The sequence below is a fragment of the Tachypleus tridentatus genome, chromosome 12 (genome assembly GCF_004210375.1).
Source record: "Tachypleus tridentatus isolate NWPU-2018 chromosome 12, ASM421037v1, whole genome shotgun sequence".
Lineage (NCBI taxonomy): Eukaryota > Metazoa > Arthropoda > Merostomata > Xiphosura > Limulidae > Tachypleus > Tachypleus tridentatus.
The window spans coordinates 132,529,535-132,553,786 of NC_134836.1; positions in this window are offsets into that span (position 1 = coordinate 132,529,535).

The window sequence follows — 24,252 nt, forward strand, 5'->3', positions numbered from 1 at the left end:
CATCTACACAAGCACTTCCTCCCTCCATAGCTATCCCTAGTTTGGTACCGACAGACCAGAAAGAGTGTGTCTAGTAAATAGCACTCACCGCCATCTCTTGGACCACTCTAATCGTGTGTGTATATGTGTTTTTTTACAGTAAAAGCACTTCAGGCTATCTGCCGAGTCCATCTAGGGGAATCGAACCCCTGATTTTAACGTTTTGTTAGTCCGTAGACTTACCGCTGTACTTGCGGGAAACTACTCTAATCGAATAGCAGTACTTAAATGACATTCTTATGAAGTTTCCTCGTTCCCAGAATGCGAAACGTGATTTTATGAGAACAGGAACAAACCGTTAACTTATGGATTTACAGTACGACACGTTGTCTTTTATGCAACACCCGGTACATAAAAAAACATAAACACAACTGTAAAATTATAATAATCTTGATTTAGAAACTACTACATTTAGTAAAATCAGTTGTTAAAGTTTAATTAACAGCTAATGTACTGTGAATAAAAACAAATAAAATAATCGCTCACCTCAATTTCAGTCCCACACAGTGTTTACACTTGTTAAAGTTAAAACTTCATAGTGCCGGAACAGTAGCTTGTCAGTTATGACTTCCAAGAACTCCGTTTTCACAAAATGTTTGTTTTTGAATTTCGCGCAAAGCTACACGAGGGCCATCTGTGCTACCTGTCCCTACTTTATCAGTGTAGGACTAGATGGAAAACAGCTAGTCATCACCACCCATCGCTAACTCTTGGGCTACTCTTTTACCAACGAATAGTAGAATTGACCGTGACATTATAATGCCCTCACGGCTGAAAGGCCGAGCATGTTTTGTGTGACGGGGATTCGAACCCGCGACCCTCAGATTATGAGTCGAGCGCCCTAACCACGTGGATATGTTAGGCCCTTCACAGGTTGTCCAAATACTACTGTTAATTTAAGTTTTGTCTTCAGACTATCTAAACGTTACAATTTACACGAATTTCCTCTTATGATGTTCAGTAGGCTAGCTTTATAAACGACGTAAAATAACGATTCACATTATAATTACGACATGAGAACTATAAATAATTATATCAGAATGTGATTTTGTCATCTTATAATGACATGGTGTAATTGTTCATGTTTTATGTATTTAATTTAATGTTTTCCTAGCACAAATTAATCACGGTAGAGAGAAATCTCACTTGTTTCTAAACAGAGACTGCGGTTAGTACAGTAAATCCGTATCACAACGTCCTGTTATGTTCTATCAGACGGCAGTGATTTTGACAATGATCCTGCAACATTGTTTCCATTGCAAACAACTAAGCTCTATCTTAATGTTGTTAAATAATAAGTACACTAATGCTCTTTGCAGGCTTTTCGTAATTCATCTAGAGTACGATGACCGCGGTTTCTCGGAACTATATCAACAGTCCACAAAAAAAGAAATTCGTAGTGGACTGTGTCACTTTCTTCAGGTTGACATCATTCTTCATACGTTCATACTGTTTCCTGGAGCACAGACTGCTATTTCCAACGACCATTGTTCGTGTATCCTCTGCTGTTACAAGACGTCGCACTTTCCTCATAAACTACAATTGGTATAGAACTTGTTGCAAGTCTCTCTTTGGGTGGTCTTGGCTGCAAGATGATGATTCATATTTCTTTGTTTTCATGTGTTTTAAATACAACGGATATACACACCTTGGAAATATGAAATTTCCTGTATTTTTATTATTTACAAAATTCTAAAAGAACTATATTTTGATGTCTTCCCATTTGGATCATGTAAGGCAAATCATAAAACTCTGGATAAATAGACGTAAAAAGTAGCTAGTAGTTGTGTAAGGTTAGTTACAATTGTGGAAACGTAAAAAACTATTACTAAGAATCACAAAAATAACACTAAAATAAGTAATGTGTACAAAAATATGTATCAAACTATCAGGAAACTAACTTACCTGTTCATAATAACAATGGAAAGTACAATTCAAATAATTTTTAATCAAAATAAAAATAGTAAAATAAATTGAAAAATGCAAAGTATATTTGATATTTATTTTTAAATATAGTTTGATGTACTTATTTATACAAGGACTACAGTTTATGTCTGTAGGTTTAAATATATATATTTAATTTGGTTTATTTATGTTTAGTTGAAAAATATATTTAGAATGGTAATTGAAATTACGGCGTTGGATGGCGCCACCAAAATATGCCTCCATCGCATAAGGTAAGAGCACCTAGCTAGCCATTCACAAATTTCGTCATTGCAATACAGGGGGTAAAGCTGTGCAGGGGACACATACTGCAGCAAGTTGATAGGGTATAAAACGCAATGATATTTGGCTAAAGAGTATGTGTCACAGCAAAAGTGCATCCAGATGCAAGTTTGACTATGAGATACATGTCATAACTACAAGCAATGCCTATGTTTATGACATCATCCAGGATGAGAAAAATGAAGTATCTGCTTCACTTTTGGACTAGGAGGAGTAATGCTTGTATTTTGCTGAGCAGAAAAGATAAGAGAGCTATTGACTCAACAACTACCCGCCAACTCAGAACAGAAGCACTTTGCCAAGCAGCAAAGTAAGGATAAATATTATATTTACCATCACATCATCAGGCCTGGGTTGACTAGTAATAATTAGTGAGTGCTGTAGCAAATGCTATAGAAAGCTAACGGAGTCCACATCAAGCTTGGTTACTATCTTGAAGGGAAGGGGGCAGTGAATTGCTTGTCCCAGAGAGTTTAGTGGTCAGCCAAACTTTCCCAGGGTTGAGTGAAATTGGAATGTCTCAATAAGTGTAGAAGGGTGAGAGATTAAAATACTGGTGGACATAAGAGCAGTAAAAATGCTAGCAAATCTCACCATTTTTCTACCCCTCTGAGTGTTCCTCTGATACGGCCAATAAATATTAGTTCAAGGACCTGAATACCTCAAGTACAATGAAAAGATCCTTTTCCTTCCATAACAAGGTATGCTAGTTCAGACTTGTTGTACGTTATATGACTCATTTCATAGATTATACATCAACCCAGAATACACCATTAGAGCTAAGAATTTGAAATGCCCACATGGAGAAGAGATCCCTACTCCAGACACCAATTTAATTTTTATATCAAAAACTGTATATGTGAGATTAAAATTTCAAATAAAGAGCTTCAGGAAAGCGTATTTCGGATGATACCATAGTAACTGGATCATAAGGGCAGTAAGGCAGGGGCTACAAGCCATCCACCCAGCTACTCACTGTGTATGTCACTGTGAGGCTTCAAGCCATCCACCCAGCTACCCACTGTGTATGTCACTGTGGGGCTTCAAGCCATCCACCCAGCTACCCACTGTGCATGTCACTGTGGGGCTTCAAGCCATCCACCCAGCTACCCACTGTGCATGTCACTGTGGGCTTCAAGCCATCCACCCAGCTACCCACTGTGCATGTCACTGTTGGGCTTCAAGCCATCCATCCAGCTACCCACTGTGCATGTCACTGTGGGGCTTAAAGCCATCCACCCAGCTACCCACTGTGCATGTCACTGTGGGGCTTCAAGTCATCCACCCAGCTTCCCACTGTGCATGTCACTGTTGGGCTTCAAGTCATCCATCCAGCTACCCACTGTGCATGTCACTGTGGGGCTTCAAGTCATCCATCCAGCTACCCACTGTGCATGTCACTGTGGGGCTTCAAGTCATCCATCCAGCTACCCACTGTGCATGTCACTGTGGGCTTCAAGTCATCCATCCAGCTACCCACTGTGCATGTCACTGTTGGGCTTCAAGCCATCCATCCAGCTACCCACTGTGCATGTCACTGTGGGCTTCAAGTCATCCATCCAGCTACCCACTGTGCATGTCACTGTGGGGCTTCAAGTCATCCATCCAGCTACCCACTGTGCATGTCACTGTTGGGCTTCAAGCCATCCATCCAGCTACCCACTGTGCATGTCACTGTGGGGCTTCAAGTCATCCATCCAGCTACCCACTGTGCATGTCACTGTGGGGCTTCAAGTCATCCACCCAGCTTCCCACTGTGCATGTCACTGTGGGCTTCAAGTCATCCATCCAGCTACCCACTGTGCATGTCACTGTGGGGCTTCAAGCCATCCACCCAGCTACCCACTGTGCATGTCAATGTTCGGCTTCAAGCCATCCATCCAGCTACTCACTGTGCATGTCACTGTGGGGCTTCAAGTCATCCACCCAGCTACCCACTGTGCATGTCACTGTGGGGCTTCAAGTCATCCATCCAGCTACCCACTGAGCATGTCACTGTGGGGCTTCAAGTCATCCACCCAGCTACCCACTGTGCATATCACTGTGGGGCTTCAAGCCATCCACCCAGCTACCCACTGTGCATGTCACTGTTGGGCTTCAAGTCATTCACCCAGCTACCCACTGTGCATATCACTGTTGGGCTTCAAGCCATCCACCCAGCTACCCACTGTGCATGTCACTGTTGGGCTTCAAGTCATCCACCCAGCTACCCACTGTGCATGTCACTGTGGGCCTCAAGTCATCCATCCAGCTACCCACTGTGCATGTCACTGTGGGGCTTCAAGTCATCCATCCAGCTACCCACTGTGCATGCCACTGTGGAGCTACAAGTCATCCACCCATCCACCCACTGTGCATGTCACTATTTAGGAAAGATGTAAAAACAAAAAAGGTAATATTTGTTATATTCTTACGCTTAAATACTAGTTTATTAAACGTTCAAATTTGGTAATCAGGACATTTACATATTTAAATAAAGTGGCATGCACACACTCGAAAAATAAGAACATACCATACGTGTACAGTATATGCAACTTTTATGTTCATGGTTTGTTTCGATGACAGAAAATAACGCAAAATCTTAAATGCGATTGTATTGTATTACCAACAGATGCCGCCACAGAAAAATGTAAAACTTTACTACCCACTTTTAAAGATACAAAATGTGTTAAAATAACACTTTAACCACCATGAAAGATTTAGCACTTTTCAAATATTTATATATAAAATATTCACTATTAAACTGCTACACACATTCTAATTTTGTACAGGTAATAAACGTAAACATCGCGAACAACAACCAAGAATAAACACCTGCAGAGAATAAATAACACTGGTTTACAAAGAAATTGAGGCAAGCACAAAAATAGCTGTTTTAACCTAATTTGGGGGTGCTGAATTCAGATTTGAAATCCGTCTTTACTCATCACCTCTAGTTTTTTAGATATGCATACTGTACATTTTGTACACATACTGTACATAAAGGCGTATATGCATTCAGGGTTAATTTCTAATATTGTGTGACTTATGTCTTCTTTTTTAGTTATTATGCAATAAATGTAAGTGATAGCATTACATTATATATATATATATAGCTATATATCAAGACGGATTTTAGCAGTTAAGCGTAGCCAACACGTCTCAATCAACAGCCAGTAGTGCACTGGCAGTCAGCGCAGGAGGTTGGTGTCCCTCGACAATTGTGTTACACAATCTTTTGGGTATATATTTGTATTACAATTTCCAACGACGCACATAATTATTATTGCCTTACATATGATTTAATTTTACTTTGTTTTTTATCAGATTCTCCAATGGCTTCAAGCTCGTCAAAACACCGAGGATGCCTCAACAAGGCCAATTCTTTCTGCTACGTGTGTGGGACTTCACGACAGTTGCACAGCGTCGAACCATCACTTCCTCCTCAGAACTGCCTACTTTCATTATTTTGACTGTAAAATTGGTGATCAGGACAAATCTTGGGCTCCACAAATCTGTTGTAAACCCTGCTACAATGGACTAACTGCTTGGTTTAATGGCAAGAAAGCGGCTTTCAACTTTGCAGTCCCAATGGTTTGGAGAGAGCCACGAAGCCATGCAGATGATTGTTATTTTTGTCTAACAAATATAACTGGTTTCAATGCATCTTCTAGAAAAAAGATCAAATATTCCAACCTTCCATCTGCTATGAGACCCGTTCCCCATTCAGGTGATCTTCCTGTCCCAACACCTCCAGTAAATAAGGATCTTCTTTCCTCATCAGATGAAGAAATGCCTCCAAGGGAAGATTCTGCCAAGTCAATCTCTTTCGAAGATATTGACTCTTCTTATTCAGGAACAAGTGGCAACGAGCCACACTGGATCACGCAAGAAGACCTGAATGACCTTGCTCGTGATTTGTATCTGTCAAAACAGCAGTCAGAGCTCTTGGCTTCTCGGCTTAAACAGTGGAATCTAGTCCAGGAAGATGTAAGGATCACCAGTTTCAGGAATCGGAACAAAGACCTTGCTTCATTTTTCGACATGGAAAACAAGTTGTGCTACTGCACAAATGTACCTGGCTTGTTCACTTTCCTTGGTTTGCCACATAATCCTTCAGACTGGCGTCTTTTCATAGACTCTTCCAAGCGAAGTCTCAAGGCTGTGCTTCTGCACAAATGTACCTGTCTTGTTCACTTTCCTTGGTTTGTCACATAATCCTTCAGACTGGCGTCTTTTCATAGACTCTTCCAAGCGAAGTCTCAAGGCTGTGCTTCTGCACAAATGTACCTGGCTTGTTCACTTTCCTTGGTTTGTCACATAATCCTTCAGACTGGCATCTTTTCATAGACTCTTCCAAGCGAAGTCTCAAGGCTGTGCTACTGCACAAATGTACCTGGCTTGTTCACTTTCCTTGGTTTGTCACATAATCCTTCAGACTGGCATCTTTTCATAGACTCTTCCAAGCGAAGTCTCAAGGCTGTGCTACTGCACAAATGTACCTGGCTTGTTCACTTTCCTTGGTTTGCCACATAATCCTTCAGACTGGCTCTTTTCATAGACTCTTCCAAGTGAAGTCTCAAGGCTGTGCTTCTGCACAACGGGAATAAATATCCCAGCATTCCCACTGCACACTCTGTCCATCTAAAGGAGTCCTATGACAATATGGAGCTTCTTTTAGAAGCTGTTAAGTACAACCAGTACCAGTGGAGTCTGTGTGGGGACCTCAAGGTCATTGGTCTTCTTATGGGTATGCAAGCGGGCTTCACAAAGTACTGTTGCTTTCTCTGTGTCTGGGATAGTCGAGCTGTATCCCAGCATTACAAGCAGAAAGACTGGGGGTCTAGAAGCACTTTCGTTCCTGGCGAACACAGCGTCAAGGAGAATCCTCTGGTTGACATGAAGAAGGTGCTTCTTCCTCCTCTTCACATCAAGCTTGGTTTGTTAAGAATTTCGTGAAGGCCATGGACAAAAATGGTGCTGCCTTCCAACACTTGTCTACTGTGTTCCCAGGTCTCAGTGCTGCTAAGCTCAAAGAGGGCATCTTTGTCGGACCTCAAACTGAGAAGTGCTGAAGGATACTGATTTTGAGGAGCTTCTACCTTAAAGGAACTGAGAGCATGGGAAGCATTTAAGTCAGTCTGTAGTGGCTTCCTTGGTAACACACGCGTACCAAATTACCAAGCCTGTATTGAGAAGTTGCTAAAGACTTATGAGGATATGGGATGCCGAATGTCACTCAAAATTCATTTTCTCCATTCCCACCTCAACTTCTTCCCTCCAAACCTTGGAGCAGTGAGTGATGAGCACGGAGAAAGATTCCACCAAGACATTACGAAGATGGAGAGCAGCTACCAAGGCAAGTGGAACCCCAGCATGATGGGAGACTTCTGCTGGATGCTCTTGTGTGACATCCCCGGAGGCAAAATACACCAGATCATCTAAGAAAACACACTTCTAACTGTCTCCAGTACTATGAATTGTGTACATTGTGTCATCCAAGTATATTTATTCCGTCAATGTTCTTTATCTATCCTGTTTTATCTGTAATAATCTGCTGCAACTGTTGAAATAAGCAGTATATACTCTGTATATACTGAAATGAGACTATTTAAACGCCAGAAAACTAGAGGTGATAGAGCAAAATTGTTTATAAATTTGAATTCAGCACACCCAAATTAGTAAAAAACACCTATTCACATTCTTGCCTCAGACAAAAAATATTTTTTTGTAAACCAGTGTAATCAAAACTAATCTCTACTATAAACAAATATGTATTAGATAAAATATGATCCTATCCAATAAATAATTGACATGTCAATATTGGATTACTGTAGGGCTGACAGTATAGGATATAGGATATCAACCACTCAACTATTTACTTTATTTGAAAACTCAGATTTGTTGTTTGGCTTTGTAATTAATTTTGATACCGAGTTCAAACACGTGGCACTCAAGTTTTGATTGGGAAGCTAACTTTCGGAGAGTGATTTCGTGGGTTCATGGTATATACCCTGTTGCCACAAAAGTGCACTCTATATTGTAGTTTTAGTTGCGCTATACGAGAGACGGTCAAACCCCACTGTTCAATAACACAACAGTAGTTAAAGAGTTCGTAGAAAGCGCTGTTATGTTCCTGTCTCCCTTCTGTAGTCTATCAGTTCAAAATTACCATGTATATAAAACCTTCGTGAAGCTTGATATGACGTATCTAAGACAAACACATTTTTATACCAATGACAAAAGAAGTCACACGTTTGATAAGTTTATCGATAAAAATAACAAAAGGTTTTAGATTCAAAGACGCGCCTTAATTAAACACGAAAAAAATATAACTTTTATAATTCTCTGGCGTCTTTACTGGATTATAATGTGTGTGTTTTCGTAAATATCGGGCTATCTAATATATCCACCAAGAGGAATCGAACCATTGATTTTAGCGTTGTAAATCCGCAGACTTACCGATGTACCAGTGGGTCACCTGATTATAATTAAAAATAATAACTGAGAAAAAAGTATTACTTTAACAAACTTTAACAACATTCTTACTATAAAATTGGATAAACAAAAAATGTTCGTTGGTATACATAAGCCTCACTACATTGAAAAGAGAACAACGTCTGAGATTGTTTTAAGCCAAAAAGAACCGAGGGAGCTACCTCGGCAACTAAAACAAACAACAGAATAAGTACCTGATAAGATAAACAATGTATCATTTATACAGTAGTTTATGGTAGGTTTCCTGACGAAGCAAAATAGAGAACATAAAAATCGCCCATTTTAAACCATCATTGAAATGTTAGAATATAAACAGAACTATTTCGCAGTAACAGTAAATCAAAACTAAAATTATCGTAGTTACTAAAGCTAAATCATTATATACTTGTGTATCATACTTACAAAACCTAAATCATTATATACTTGTGTATCATACTTACTAAACCTAAATCATTATATACTTGTGTATCGACTTACTAAACCTAAATCATTATATACTTGTGTATCGACTTACTAAACCTAAATCATTATATACTTGTGTATCATACTTACTAAACCTAAATCATTATATACTTGTGTATCGACTTACTAAACCTAAATCATTATATACTTGTGTATCATACTTACTAAACCTAAATCATTATATACTTGTGTATCGACTTACTAAACCTAAATCATTATATACTTGTGTATCATACTTACTAAACCTAAATCATTATATACTTGTGTATCGACTTACTAAACCTAAATCATTATATACTTGTGTATCGACTTACTAAACCTAAATCATTATATACTTGTGTATCGACTTACTAAACCTAAATCATTATATACTTGTGTATCGACTTACTAAACCTAAATCATTATATACTTGTGTATCGACTTACTAAACCTAAATCATTATATACTTGTGTATCGACTTACTAAACCTAAATCATTATATACTTGTGTATCATACTTACTAAACCTAAATCATTATATACTTGTGTATCATACTTACTAAACCTAAATCATTATATACTTGTGTATCGACTTACTAAACCTAAATCATTATATACTTGTGTATCATACTTACTAAACCTAAATCATTATATACTTGTGTATCATACTTACTAAACCTAAATCATTATATACTTGTGTATCGACTTACTAAACCTAAATCATTATATACTTGTGTATCGACTTACTAAACCTAAATCATTATATACTTGTGTATCATACTTACTAAACCTAAATCATTATATACTTGTGTATCGACTTACTAAACCTAAATCATTATATACTTGTGTATCATACTTACTAAACCTAAATCATTATATACTTGTGTATCGACTTACTAAACCTAAATCATTATATACTTGTGTATCATACTTACTAAACCTAAATCATTATATACTTGTGTATCATACTTACTAAACCTAAATCATTATATACTTGTGTATCATACTTACTAAACCTAAATCATTATATACTTGTGTATCGACTTACTAAACCTAAATCATTATATACTTGTGTATCATACTTACTAAACCTAAATCATTATATACTTGTGTATCGACTTACTAAACCTAAATCATTATATACTTGTGTATCGAATATTTAACAATTTCAGCGAATTTTCACCTAAGTTACTAAGTAACTCTTCCAAACAAGTGTTTAAGGGGGGATCTCATCACTCTATTTTTTTTTCAAAAACGTCTCCTTCTGAGACCCCAACAAATAACTTTTTTTATCGTAGTGAAAATGATACTAATATAAAAAAGACGACGCTCTACTATGGTCACGTGATTATATTCAAGGATTCGTGCTAATCACACTTGGTAATGTTGACGCACAAAATTAAAGCTAATAAAAACTATTATAAAAACTGATTAATTAACAAGGTAAAGTAACGATATATAACTATATAATAATATAGAAAACTTTAATACTACTGAAATTATTGAAACAAAAACTCAAAACTGAGTTACTTTTCAAAACACCCTTACTTTGGCTCAGACATATAATTACAGTGATTTGTCAAAGTAGGGTTAAACTTTTTTTATTTTAAGTAACTCAGTGATCGTAGTTTGTTTCAATTCTACAGTAGCATTAAAACTTTCTATATTATTATAGCTAGCTAGATTACGTATGTAACGATTCCTACTTGTCTTTATAAAATTTGACATTTTCTATTATATTTGTATATATTTAACAAGTATTCTTGAAACTGAGTTGTCTGATGGGCTCGCACTTGTGTTGTAGACAGAACTGTAGGCTACGTTTTGTTAATACAGTAAAACCTGTTTAAGGCGGAATCGCACAGAACCGAGTAAAATTTCCGTCTTACACACAGTGTGTGTATGTGTATTTTCTGCTGAGTCCACCTAGGGGAATCGAACCGCTGATTTTAGCGTTTTAAATCCGAAGGCTTACCGCTGCACCAGAGACGCAGTGAACATGAATCTCCTTAATTATATATAATTTGTGAGCAGAACGTTACACTTGCTTGACTCAAGTGAAGACGTTTGTGAATAAAGTTATTACATTATTTATTGTATATTTATTATAATAAGAACAAAAATAGACATTCAAAATATACACAAGTCCACAAAATCTTAAATTTATTTGAATAAAATGTCCAATTTCAACTGTTTAGTTTTCTAATGGACTTTCACATGCGGTTGAAAGAGAACGACAGTTCTACGGCCTTTTCATGAAGTTCATTTTCCATTTCATTTTTACATACAATTTGGTAGAGTTAACATAACTTAACACTGGCAATGAAGTAGGAAGTTCTATTTCCTCACTATCTTTTACATTTTGTTCATCTTCTGAATCTCTTACACTGTTACCATCTTGAGATTCTATTATAGCTTTTAAATCAATTTCTACAGTTTCTGTTAAAACATTCTTGTCAACGTTCACAGAATCATCTGCATCAATCAGAGTTTGGATTTCTCTAGAATCGTCATAACAACAACTTCTCCATAACCTCCATCATTATCAAGAGTAAATCTAGAGTTTCAAAAACACTTTATTACACATTAATCTTTTACACATTTGATTGAATGACTTAAAAATGTAATCGCATCTAACACATCAATTTTCACGGTCATTTCAGATGCTCTCTTACAGTCATCCATGTTTGCAATATGTTAAAGCATCAGTTTTCTGTATTTCAATTTTATACACTGTATAATTACATTATCTACTGGCTGTAGAACTGATGTTGTACATGAAGGTAGAAAGACTAAATGAACATTTGAAAGTTAAACTTCTGGGTGACAAGTTGCATTATCTAGGAAAAGTAGAATATTTACACTTTTTTGTTCCATTCTCTTTTTTAATTTGTTCAAAAAGTTTACTGATTAATGAGTAATCAGTGGCTTAGTTACACAGCAGATTTATTAGTTAGTGTACTGATTAATGAGTAATCAGTGACTTAGTTACACAGCAGATTTATTAGTTAGTTAGTCTACTGATTAATGAGTAATCAGTGACTTAGTTACACAGCAGATTTATTAGTTAGTGAGTTTACTGATCAATGAGTAATCAGTGACTTAGTTACACAGCAGATTTATTAGTTAGTAAGTCTACTGATCAATGAGTAATCAGTGACTTAGTTACACAGCAGATTTATTAGTTAGTGAGTCTACTGATTAATGAGTAATCAGTGATTTAGTTACACAGCAGATTTATTAGTTAGTGAGTTTACTGATTAATGAGTAATCAGTGACTTAGTTAGAACAGCAGATTTATTTGTTAGTAAGTTTACTGATTAATGAGTAATCAGTGACTTAGTTACACAGCAGATTTATTAGTTAGTGAGTCTACTGATTAATGAATAATCAGTGACTTAGTTACACAGCAGATTTATTAGTTAGTGAGTCTACTGATTAATGAGTAATCAGTGACTTAGTTACACAGCAGATTTATTAGTTAGTGAGTTTACTGATCAATGAGTAATCAGTGACTTAGTTACACAGCAGATTTATTAGTTAGTGAGTCTACTGATTAATGAATAATCAGTGACTTAGTTACACAGCAGATTTATTAGTTAGTGAGTCTACTGATTAATGAGTAATCAGTGACTTAGTTACACAGCAGATTTATTAGTTAGTGAGTTTACTGATCAATGAGTAATCAGTGACTTAGTTACACAGCAGATTTATTAGTTAGTGAGTCTACTGATTAATGAGTAATCAGTGACTTAGTTCAGCAGATTTATTAGTTAGTGAGTTTACTGATCAATGAGTAATCAGTGACTTAGTTACACAGCAGATTTATTAGTTAGTGAGTCTACTGATTAATGAATAATCAGTGACTTAGTTACACAGCAGATTTATTAGTTAGTGTACTGATTAATGAGTAATCAGTGACTTAGTTACACAGCAGATTTATTAGTTAGTGAGTCTACTGATTAATGAGTAATCACTGACTTAGTTACACAGCAGATTTATTAGTTAGTGAGTCTACTGATTAATGAGTAATCAGTGACTTAGTTACACAGCAGATTTATTAGTTAGTGAGTTTACTGATCAATGAGTAATCAGTGACTTAGTTACACAGCAGATTTATTAGTTAGTGAGTCTACTGATTAATGAGTAATCAGTGACTTAGTTACACAGCAGATTTATTAGTTAGTGAGTCTACTAATTAATGAGTAATCAGTGACTTAGTTACACAGCAGATTTATTAGTTAGTCTACTGATTAATCACTAGTCAGTGAGTTAGTTAGACAGCAGATTTATTAATTAGTGAGTCTACAGATTAATCAATAATCAGTGAGTTTGTCAGCTAGTTCCGATGGTTTGCTATAGATATGCCTCCGCTAGTACAGCGGTATGTCTCCGGATTTACAACGCTAAAATCAGGGGTTCGATTCCCCTCGGTGGGCTGAGCAGATAGCCTTTGTGGCTTTTGCTAAAAGAAAATACACACTCTATAGATATAACATGTATGTAAATTTATATAAAACATTTTTATTATTTATTTTTCCTTAAGTAGAACGGATTTTGTATTGTGTCTACCGAATAACTTTAAAAAAATACTATCCATTAAAAACCTGTACAACAATGGGTTAGTTGAGATTAGTTGTCTGATGGTGTATCAGGTCAGTTGGGTTTCAAAAAAGATTAATTAGATATTATTTTGAAATTACTGATAGAGTGTAGTAGTGTGTGTGCGATAATTTTGGTAGTGTTTCTCTGTTTAATGATTTTGTAACAATAAAAGTGTCTGTTCTCTGGCAATGAAAACAATATACGTAAAGTGTTTTTCAATTATTTTTACACTGTAAACAATTTATTACTAACTACAGCAGTAAACTACAGTGTATTCTGTTTTGTATCAACATCTTCTAAGTTTAACTCTTTTAGTATTTGAGGTATATTTATAATTTGTAGATTCATGAAAAGTATTACTTCACTATTTAGAACATTCTATGTTCTTGAGAAACATTTGTTGACTTACGTATCTTTACAAGTGAAATCTAATTCACTACCCAATTTTCTAAATATTAACTTATTTGTTGTCAAGATAACACTACTTTAGTTATACCCTACTTTATTTTGTTTGTTTCTTGTTAGGTGCAAGAACACTGTTCGCCCTTTCAGCCGTGGAAGCGTTATAATGTGACGGTGAATCCCACTATTCGTTGGCGGTGGGTAGTGATGACTAGCTGCCTTCCCTCTAGTCTTACACTGCTAAATTAGGGACGGCTAGCGCTGATAGCCTTCGTGTAGCTTTGCGCGAAATTCAAAATCAAACAGTGAGCTATTTGTTCTCTTCCGCCGTTGGTATTGAAATTTACCTTTGAGCCACCAGGAGGTGGTTCGATTTACGTTTTAGAGCATAGTCACAAGGGGCTATCTGTTGTGTCCATTCCGTGGAATTCCACTCCAGAATTTGTTTTGCATTGTAAGTCCGTAGACTTTCTGCTGTTCCACTAGAGGGCGGAAGGACCTTACTTCAATAGTATATTTAAAAAAAATACAAAATTAGTTAAAAACAGTCGCAACTCAAAAATTAATTAAGATGCGTTTATAAGTGGGAAACCTAAAAGGTTTTTGTTGTTGTTGCTTTAAGGACAGACTTAATAAACGGAAGCACTCCCGAAAGCACTGAGTGGTTTGGCGTTAAAACAACACAGAATTGTTTTTCTAGCACTATAACGCCATCTATGAGAATATGTTATTAAAACTGTTAATATTGCTTAGTATTTCAGGAAAGTATTTCATTTTACGTTGTTAATATCAGACGAATATTCTAATGACAGTTATATTTTTATCCAGCTATTACACCACGACAAATTAAATGTAAGAACGTGCGTCATCTAATCTATTACGGATTAATATAATGAATTACGCTTGTTACAGTGCACAATAATTGGTTAGATGCTACAGATAAATGACGTCACTGATGATGTCGATTTTCTTATCGTAATTCTTTATACACTATTTCCTTCAAACTTGAAACTTGCACTCTCTCCGTCTGTTAGTCAATTGAATTTGTTTACCAGTTACTGTGACCACTCTAAATATCTAACACCTTTTTATGTAGCACTCACTATTTCATCAGATTTAGGACAACTGTATTTGTATTTGATTTTTCCAAGTTTATTAATGCTTTTCTTACACCTTTAGAAATATTGTGGCAGAACAAACACTTAAAAGATTACAGAATGTAGTTCGAATGAGAAAACACTTCGGATCAGTGAGTATATTAAAACTATTTCAACTAAACTCGAACATAGATTAGCATGCTAAGTAGAATTGAGCGCTAGGCGACAATCCCAGAGGACAGATGTTGTCCTCTTTAGTGGTCACCGGATGCCTAGTTCTTTTACTGATGTTTTTACCGCTGGCTGTAAACCATCCACTGATTCTTCGTCTTTCATTCTCCTAGCTGTACAATACGTTTCCCAGCAGTCGATGAAACGTTCCATGGTTGCAGCTTACAGAGAAGGTCGATATCCTGCCAATGAAGCTGTGCTGAAATTCCGATAAAGGAGTTCCTGCATGACTTGGCACTCGTATCAAGGTGATGGTCTTATTGCATTTGTTTGTTTTCTGTCATCCACATACTGCGAATGTTATACAATACTGCCGTTAAGTCAGTTGCAAATAAATTTCTAATGACACTATCTGTCTGTGATTCGTTGGTTTCAGGAATTTGGAGGAGATCCTATATTACTGCTTCCAGCTCCATCTGGTACTACTTATAACGTTGTTGTTCCATGAAACCATTAACACCCACAGCTCTCTACCTTTGATACAGGAACCACTACAGGCGACTTTTCAATGTGTTGTTTAAAAAGGTACTAAGAGACTTTTCCTACTTCATCCTCGACCAAATCTGTACTTCCAAAACTGAATTATGTAGTCTCCTGCTTGGTTGGGGGGTCACTTGAAGTTGAAATGTACCAAACCAAAAGGGTTTTGGCTCGAAGATGAAACACGTAATTTACCCTGCAAAGTCCTAGTAAAGAATGATGCTGTAATGGCTACTGGTGTTTTACAATACTGTTGAAAGTTATGAGGTGTAACAGTTCCTTGACGTGGCTCAAGTACATTTCTTGCCCAGTTGTAAACACGTTTTAAATTGTGTGTAACATTCAAACCGATCAACAGCAAAACCTAATTCAGGATGAATTTCATTAAACATAAGGATATAATACTCTTCAGCTCTGTTTAAACCATTGATAGCTCTTGTTATCTTGGAGTTAATATGGTTCTCGAAACTAATTCGTCTGTCAAATGTCACACACTGAAACTTCACTTTTCATAACCATTCCTATGTTTATTCACCATTAATTCTCCCTGCTGTTGGATGGTGACATCTTGCGTTCTAATTCAGTTTTGAGTCTATACACCTACTACTTAGTTGTGCCAGTGTAACTTACTGTTCGTATAACCATCACTTGACTGAGTCTATACACCTACTACTTAGTTGTACCAGTGTAACTTCCTGTTTGTATAACCATCACTTGACTGAGTCTATACACCTACTACTTAGTTGTGCCAGTGTAACTTCCTGTTCGTATAACCACCACTTGACTGAGTCTATACACCTACTACTTAGTTGTACCAGTGTAACTTCCTGTTTGTATAACCATCACTTGACTGAGTCTATACACCTACTACTTAGTTGTACCAGTGTAACTTCCTGTTTGTATATCCATCACTTCACTGAGTCTATACACCTACTACTTAGTTGTTCCAGTGTAACTTCCTGTTCGTATAACCATCACTTGACTGAGTTTATACACCTACTACCTAATTGTACCAGTGTAACTTCCTGTTCGTATAACCATCACTTGACTGAGTCTATACACCTACTACCTAGTTGTACCAGTGTAACTTCCTGTTCGTATAACCATCACTTGACTGAGTCTATACACCTACTACTTAGTTGTACCAATGTAACTTCCTGTTTGTATAACCATCACTTGACTGAGTCTAGACACCTACTACTTAGTTGTGCCAGTGTAACTTCCTGTTCGTATAACCATCACTTGACTGAGTCTATACACCTACTACTTAGTTGTACGTGTAACTTCCTGTTTGTATAACTATCACTTGACTGAGTCTATACACCTACTACTTAGTTGTACCAGTGTAACTTCCTGTTTGAAAAACCATCACTTGACTGAGTCTATACACCTACTACTTAGTTGTACCAGTGTAACTTCCTGTTTGAAAAACCATCACTTGACTGAGTCTATACACCTACTACTTAGTTGTACCAGTGTAACTTCCTGTTTGAAAAACCATCACTTGACTGAGTCTATACACCTACTACTTAGTTGTACCAGTGTAACTTCCTGTTTGTATATCCATCACTTGACTGAGTCTATACACCTACTACTTAGTTGTTCCAGTGTAACTTCCTGTTTGTACATCCATCACTTGACTGAGTCTATACACCTACTACTTAGTTGTGCCAGTGTAACTTCCTGTTTGTATAACTATCACTTGACTGAGTCTATACACCTACTACTTAGTTGTACCAGTGTAACTTCCTGTTCGTATAACCATCACTTGACTGAGTTTATACATCTACTACTTAGTTGTACCAGTGTAACTTCCTGTTTGTATAACTATCACTTGACTGAGTCTATACACCTACTACTTAGTTGTACCAGTGTAACTTCCTGTTCGTATAACCATCACTTGACTGAGTCTATACACCTTCTACTTAGTTGTGCCAGTGTAACTTCCTGTTCGTATAACCATCACTTGACTGAGTCTATACACCTACTACTTAGTTGTGCCAGTGTAACTTCCTGTTTGTATAACCATCACTTGACTGAGTCTATACACCTACTACTTAGTTGTGCCAGTGTAACTTCCTGTTTGTATAACCATCACTTGACTGAGTCTATACACCTACTACTTAGTTGTGCCAGTGTAACTTCCTGTTTGTATAAACATCACTTGACTGAGTCTATACACCTACTACTTAGTTGTGCCAGTGTAACTTCCTGTTTGTATAACCATCACTTGACTGAGTCTATACACCTACTACCTAGTTGTACCAGTGTAACTTCCTGTTCGTATAACCATCACTTGACTGAGTCTATACACCTACTACCTAGTTGTACCAGTGTAACTTCCTGTTCGTATAACCATCACTTGACTGAGTCTATACACCTGCTACTTAGTTGTACCAGTGTAACTTCCTGTTTGTATAACTATCACTTGACTGAGTCTATACACCTACTACTTAGTTGTACCAGTGTAACTTCCTGTTTGTATAACCATCACTTGACTGAGTCTATACACCTACTACTTAGTTGTACCAGTGTAACTTCCTGTTTGTATATCCATCACTTGACTGAGTCTATACACCTACTACTTAGTTGTACCAGTGTAACTTCCTGTTTGTATATCCATCACTTGACTGAGTCTATACACCTACTACTTAGTTGTACCAGTGTAACTTCCTGTTCGTATAACCATCACTTGACTGAGTCTATACACCTACTACCTAGTTGTACCAGTGTAACATCCTGTTCGTATAACCATCACTTGACTGAGTCGATACACCTACTACTTAGTTGTACCAGTGTAACTTCTTGTTTGTATAACTATCACTTAACTGAGTCTATACACCTACTACTTAGTTGTACCAGTGTAACTTCCTGTTTGTATAACTATCACTTGACTGAGTCTATACACCTACTACTTAGTTGTACCATTGTAACTTCCTGTTTGTATAACCATCACTTGACTGAGTCTATACACCTACTACTTAGTTGTACCAGTGTAACTTCCTGTTTGTATATCCATCACTTGACTGAGTCTATACACCTACTACTTAGTTGTTCCAGTGTAACTTCCTGTTCGTATTACCATCACTTGACTGAGTCTATACACCTACTACCTAGTTGTACCAGTGTAACTTCCTGTTTGTATAACTATCACTTGACTGAGTCTATACACCTACTACTTAGTTGTACCAGTGTAACTTCCTGTTCGTATAACCATCACTTGACTGAGTCTATACACCTTCTACTTAGTTGTGCCAGTGTAACTTCCTGTTGATATAACCATCACTTGACTGAGTCTATACATCTACTACTTAGTTGTACCAGTGTAACTTCCAGTTCGTATAACCATCACTTGACTGAGTTTATACATCTACTACTTAGTTGTACCAGTGTAACTTCCAGTTCGTATAACCATCACTTGACTGAGTTTATACACCTACTACTTAGTTGTACCAGTGTAACTTCGTGTTTGTATAACCATCACTTGACTGAGTCTATACACCTACTACTTAGTTGTAGCACTATACATGAGTCTGTCGTTCTCGGCCGTAATCCCAATATATCTTACAAGGCAAGAGCAACCGAGAATACTCAGACAAAACCTGAATCCAAATACTAACCTAACGATGTTACATACTAATATTCAGTATTGCATAAATATAGATAAATAAATAAGATGTACTATTTTTTGGTTTGTAACTAATATTCTATTGCAGCTAACAACGTAGGAAGATCAGATTGTAACCTAGTTACAAAGAACTATAACCAATTCTTTGTTCTGCGAGGAATATGAAACGTATTAGTGTTGTTTGTTGTAAACAAGAGTATGACGTGAGGATGGCAACATTTCTTGTAAATTAACTTCAGCACTATTTAGATACTTTTGTGATTATTTTGTTTCTCTCGAACGGAAGGAATTGAGTATTAATTATATACAAAAATTATTTTTGAGAGAATCGATTTTTCTCTTCTTGTTGGGAAAGCATGAGGGCGCTTTTAAATCTGGTTGATAAGCAACTACCAAAATAATTATTTTAACTGATTTATTATTTAATAAATTGAGAAGTTAATTCATTATGTCTATAACCATGAGTGGTTTAACATTTATTAAACAAAAATTGTAACTGTGTCCATTAGTGTTGTTCTAGAGTGTCTGAGTATTTTGTGTCCATTAGTGTTGTTCTAGAGTGTCTGAGTATTTTGTGTCCATTAGTGTTGTTCTAGAGTGTCTGAATATTTTGTGTCCATTAGTGTTGTTCTAGAGTGTCTGAGTATTTTGTCTCAATTAGTGTTGTTCTAGAGTGTCTGAGTATTTTGTGTCCATTAGTGTTGTTTTAGAGTGTCTGAGTATTTTGTGTCCATTAGTGTTGTTCTAGAGAGTCTGAGTATTTTGTGTCCATTAGTGTTGTTCTAGAGTGTCTGCGTATTTTGTGTCCATTAGTGTTGTTCTAGAGTGTCTGAATATTTTGTGTCCATTAGTGTTGTTCTAAAGTGTCTGAGTATTTTGTGTCCATTAGTGTTGTTCTAGAGTGTCTGAGTATTTTGTGTCCATTAGTGTTGTTCTAGAGAGTTTGAGTATTTTGTGTCCATTAGTGTTGTTCTAGAGTGTCTGAGTATTTTGTGTCCATTAGTGTTGTTCTAGAGTGTCTGAGTATTTTGTGTCCATTAGTGTTGTTCTAGAGTGTCTGAGTATTTTGTGTCCATTAGTGTTGTTCTAGAGTGTCTGAGTATTTTGTGTCCATTAGTGTTGTTCTAGAGTGTCTGAGTATTTTGTGTCCATTAGTGTTGTTCTAGAGTGTCTGAGTGATTTGTTGTTTTATTATTACAATATGTTTGTAACTGTTTGTATTACGGTTCCACTGTGTCGATAAGAATATAAAACCAGTTCTGACTGTTACACTTAAGATATCACTTACCAGGGAAATAAAAACTTACGTCGTTTCTCAGAAGTTTTCAAAATTATCGTAAAAAGAAGAAACGGAATATACATTGTTCTGATTAGTTTTCAAGTGATTATATAAGGTTATTATAGTTTCACGCCACATAATTACTTCATCTAAACTTGTAGAGTCGAATCTGTTGACGAATAATTTATCACATTGGTTCTAACAGAGACAAACTGTAAGCAGAATGATATATGTAACTTGTAAATAGAATAATATATGTAAGTTGTAAACAGAATGATATATGTAAGTTATAAACAGAATGATATATGTAAGTTGTAAACAGAATGATATATCAACACAAGATGTAAACTGATGGATGTATGTGACATATCTGTTTTTATTACAAAATTGAAAATGCAACAAAAATTAAACAAAAGGTTCGATTCTTCTTTTTCTATTTTTTTGGTGAATTTTGTTCTTACACTCCGTTTTACTTTTCTAATAATTACATTTCAAGTTACTTTGTGCACGAAAATACTTGAAAACCGGCGCTGAAAATCGTTTGTGTTGCACGACATAGCTGTTGGGTGAAACATAGTATATCTTAGGTTTTCTTTCAAGAGTCTTACGTACACAGTGTAGTCGCACAAACAGGTAGCACTCGAATTTCGCTAGTCTCGTTGCTAAGCAACTGCAAACACGACACAGTGGAAGAGATTTATCTTTTCGGTAAGTAAAGAAATTGATTAGTTTTCTCAAAACCGATTTTCTCACTCCGAACACCGCACAATAATACAAACCAATAATACTACCTCTTGTTGAAACTGATTTTCTCACTCGATACACAACATTATAAAACAAACCAATAATACTACCTCTTGTTGAAACTGATTTTCTCACTCAGTACAGAACATTATAAAACAAACCAATAATATTACCTCTTGTTGAAACTGATTTTCTCACTCAGTACACAACATTATAATACAAACCAATAATACTACCTCTTGTTGAAACTGATTTTCTCACTCAGTAGACAAAATTATAAAGCAAACCAATAATACTAGCTGTTGTTGAAACTGATTTTCTCACTCAGAACACAACATTATAATACAAACCAAGAATACTACCTCTTGTTGAAACTGATTTTCTCACTCAGTACACAACATTATAAAACAAATCAAGAATACTACCTCTTGTTGAAACTGATTTTCTCACTCAGTACACAACATTATAGAACAAACCAATAATACTACCTCTTGTTGAAACTGATTTTCTCACTCAGTACACAACATTGTAAAACAAACCAATGATACTACCTCTTGTTGAAACTGATTTTCTCACTCAGTACACAACATTGTAAAACAAACCAATGATACTACCTCTTGTTGAAACTGATTTTCTCACTCAGTACACAACATTATAGAACAAGCCAATAATTACCTGTTGTTGAAACTGATTTTCTCACTCAGTACACAACATTATAGAACAAGCCAATAACACTACCTGTTGTTGAAACTGATTTTCTCACTCAGTACACAACACTATAAAAAAACCCAATAATACTACCTCTTGTTGAAACTGATTTTCTCACTGAGCACACAACATTATAAAACAAGCCAATAATACTACCTCTTGTTGAAACTGATTTTCTCAATCAGTACACAACATTATAATACAAAGCAATAATACTACCTCTTGTTGAAACTGATTTTCTCACTCAGTACACAACACTATAAAAAAACCCAATAATACTACCTCTTGTTGAAACTGATTTTCTCACTGAGCACACAACATTATAAAACAAGCCAATAATACTACCTCTTGTTGAAACTGATTTTCTCAATCAGTACACAACATTATAATACAAAGCAATAATACTACCTCTTGTTGAAACTGATTTTCTCAATCAGTACACAACATTGTAAAACAAACCAATAATACTACCTCTTGTTGAAACTGATTTTCTCACTCAGTACACAACATTATAGAACAAACCAATAATACTACCTCTTGTTGAAACTGATTTTCTCACTCAGTACAGAACATTATAAAACAAACCAATAATACTACCTCTTGTTGAAACTGATTTTCTCACTCAGTACACAACATTATAGAACAAGCCAATAATACTACCTCTTGTTGAAACTGATTTTCTCACTCAGTACACAACATTATAGAACAAACCAATAATACTACCTCTTGTTGAAACTGATTTTCTCACTCAGTACACAACATTGTAAAACAAACCAATGATACTACCTCTTGTTGAAACTGATTTTCTCACTCAGTACACAACATTATAAAACAAGCCAATAATACTACCTGTTGTTGAAACTGATTTTCTCACTCAGTACACAACATTATAGAACAAGCCAATAATACTACCTGTTGTTGAAACTGATTTTCTCACTCAGTACACAACATTATAGAACAAGCCAATAATTACCTGTTGTTGAAACTGATTTTCTCACTCAGTACACAACATTATAGAACAAGCCAATAACACTACCTGTTGTTGAAACTGATTTTCTCACTCAGTACACAACATTATAGAACAAGCCAATAATACTACCTGTTGTTGAAACTGATTTTCTCACTCAGTACACAACATTATAGAACAAGCCAATAATACTACCTGTTGTTGAAACTGATTTTCTCACTCAGTACACAACATTATAGAACAAGCCAATAATTACCTGTTGTTGAAACTGATTTTCTCACTCAGTACACAACATTATAGAACAAGCCAATAATACTACCTCTCGTTGAAACTGATTTTCTCAATCAGTACACAACATTATAGAACAAGCCAATAACACTACCTCTTGTTGAAACTGATTTTCTCAATCAGTACACAACATTATAGAACAAGCCAATAACACTACCTGTTGTTGAAACTGATTTTCTCACTCAGTACACAACATTATAGAACAAGCCAATAATACTACCTCTTGTTGAAACTGATTTTCTCAATCAGTACACAACATTATAGAACAAGCCAATAATACTACCTGTTGTTGAAACTGATTTTCTCACTCAGTACACAACATTATAAAACAAACCAACTGGAAGAAAGCTGATGGTTATTTTCTCATTACTTCTGATTATAATTACATTCATATCAAAGTGTATGTTTTGTAGTTTTTTAGATCTTGGTTTAAACATATTATTTTCTAAGAAATAATAGATACTTTCAAAATAACGCTCTACATAATAATGGGCAAGGCTACAACAGCTAGAAGTGATACTTCTGTCATGCAGCGTGTCCGGGTCCAAAAAAATAAGAAATTGTATCCGTAGGTCCATCGTTATCAATACGACAATGACAAATTATATTCTACATAAGTCCAAAGAATTTATCAAAGTCCA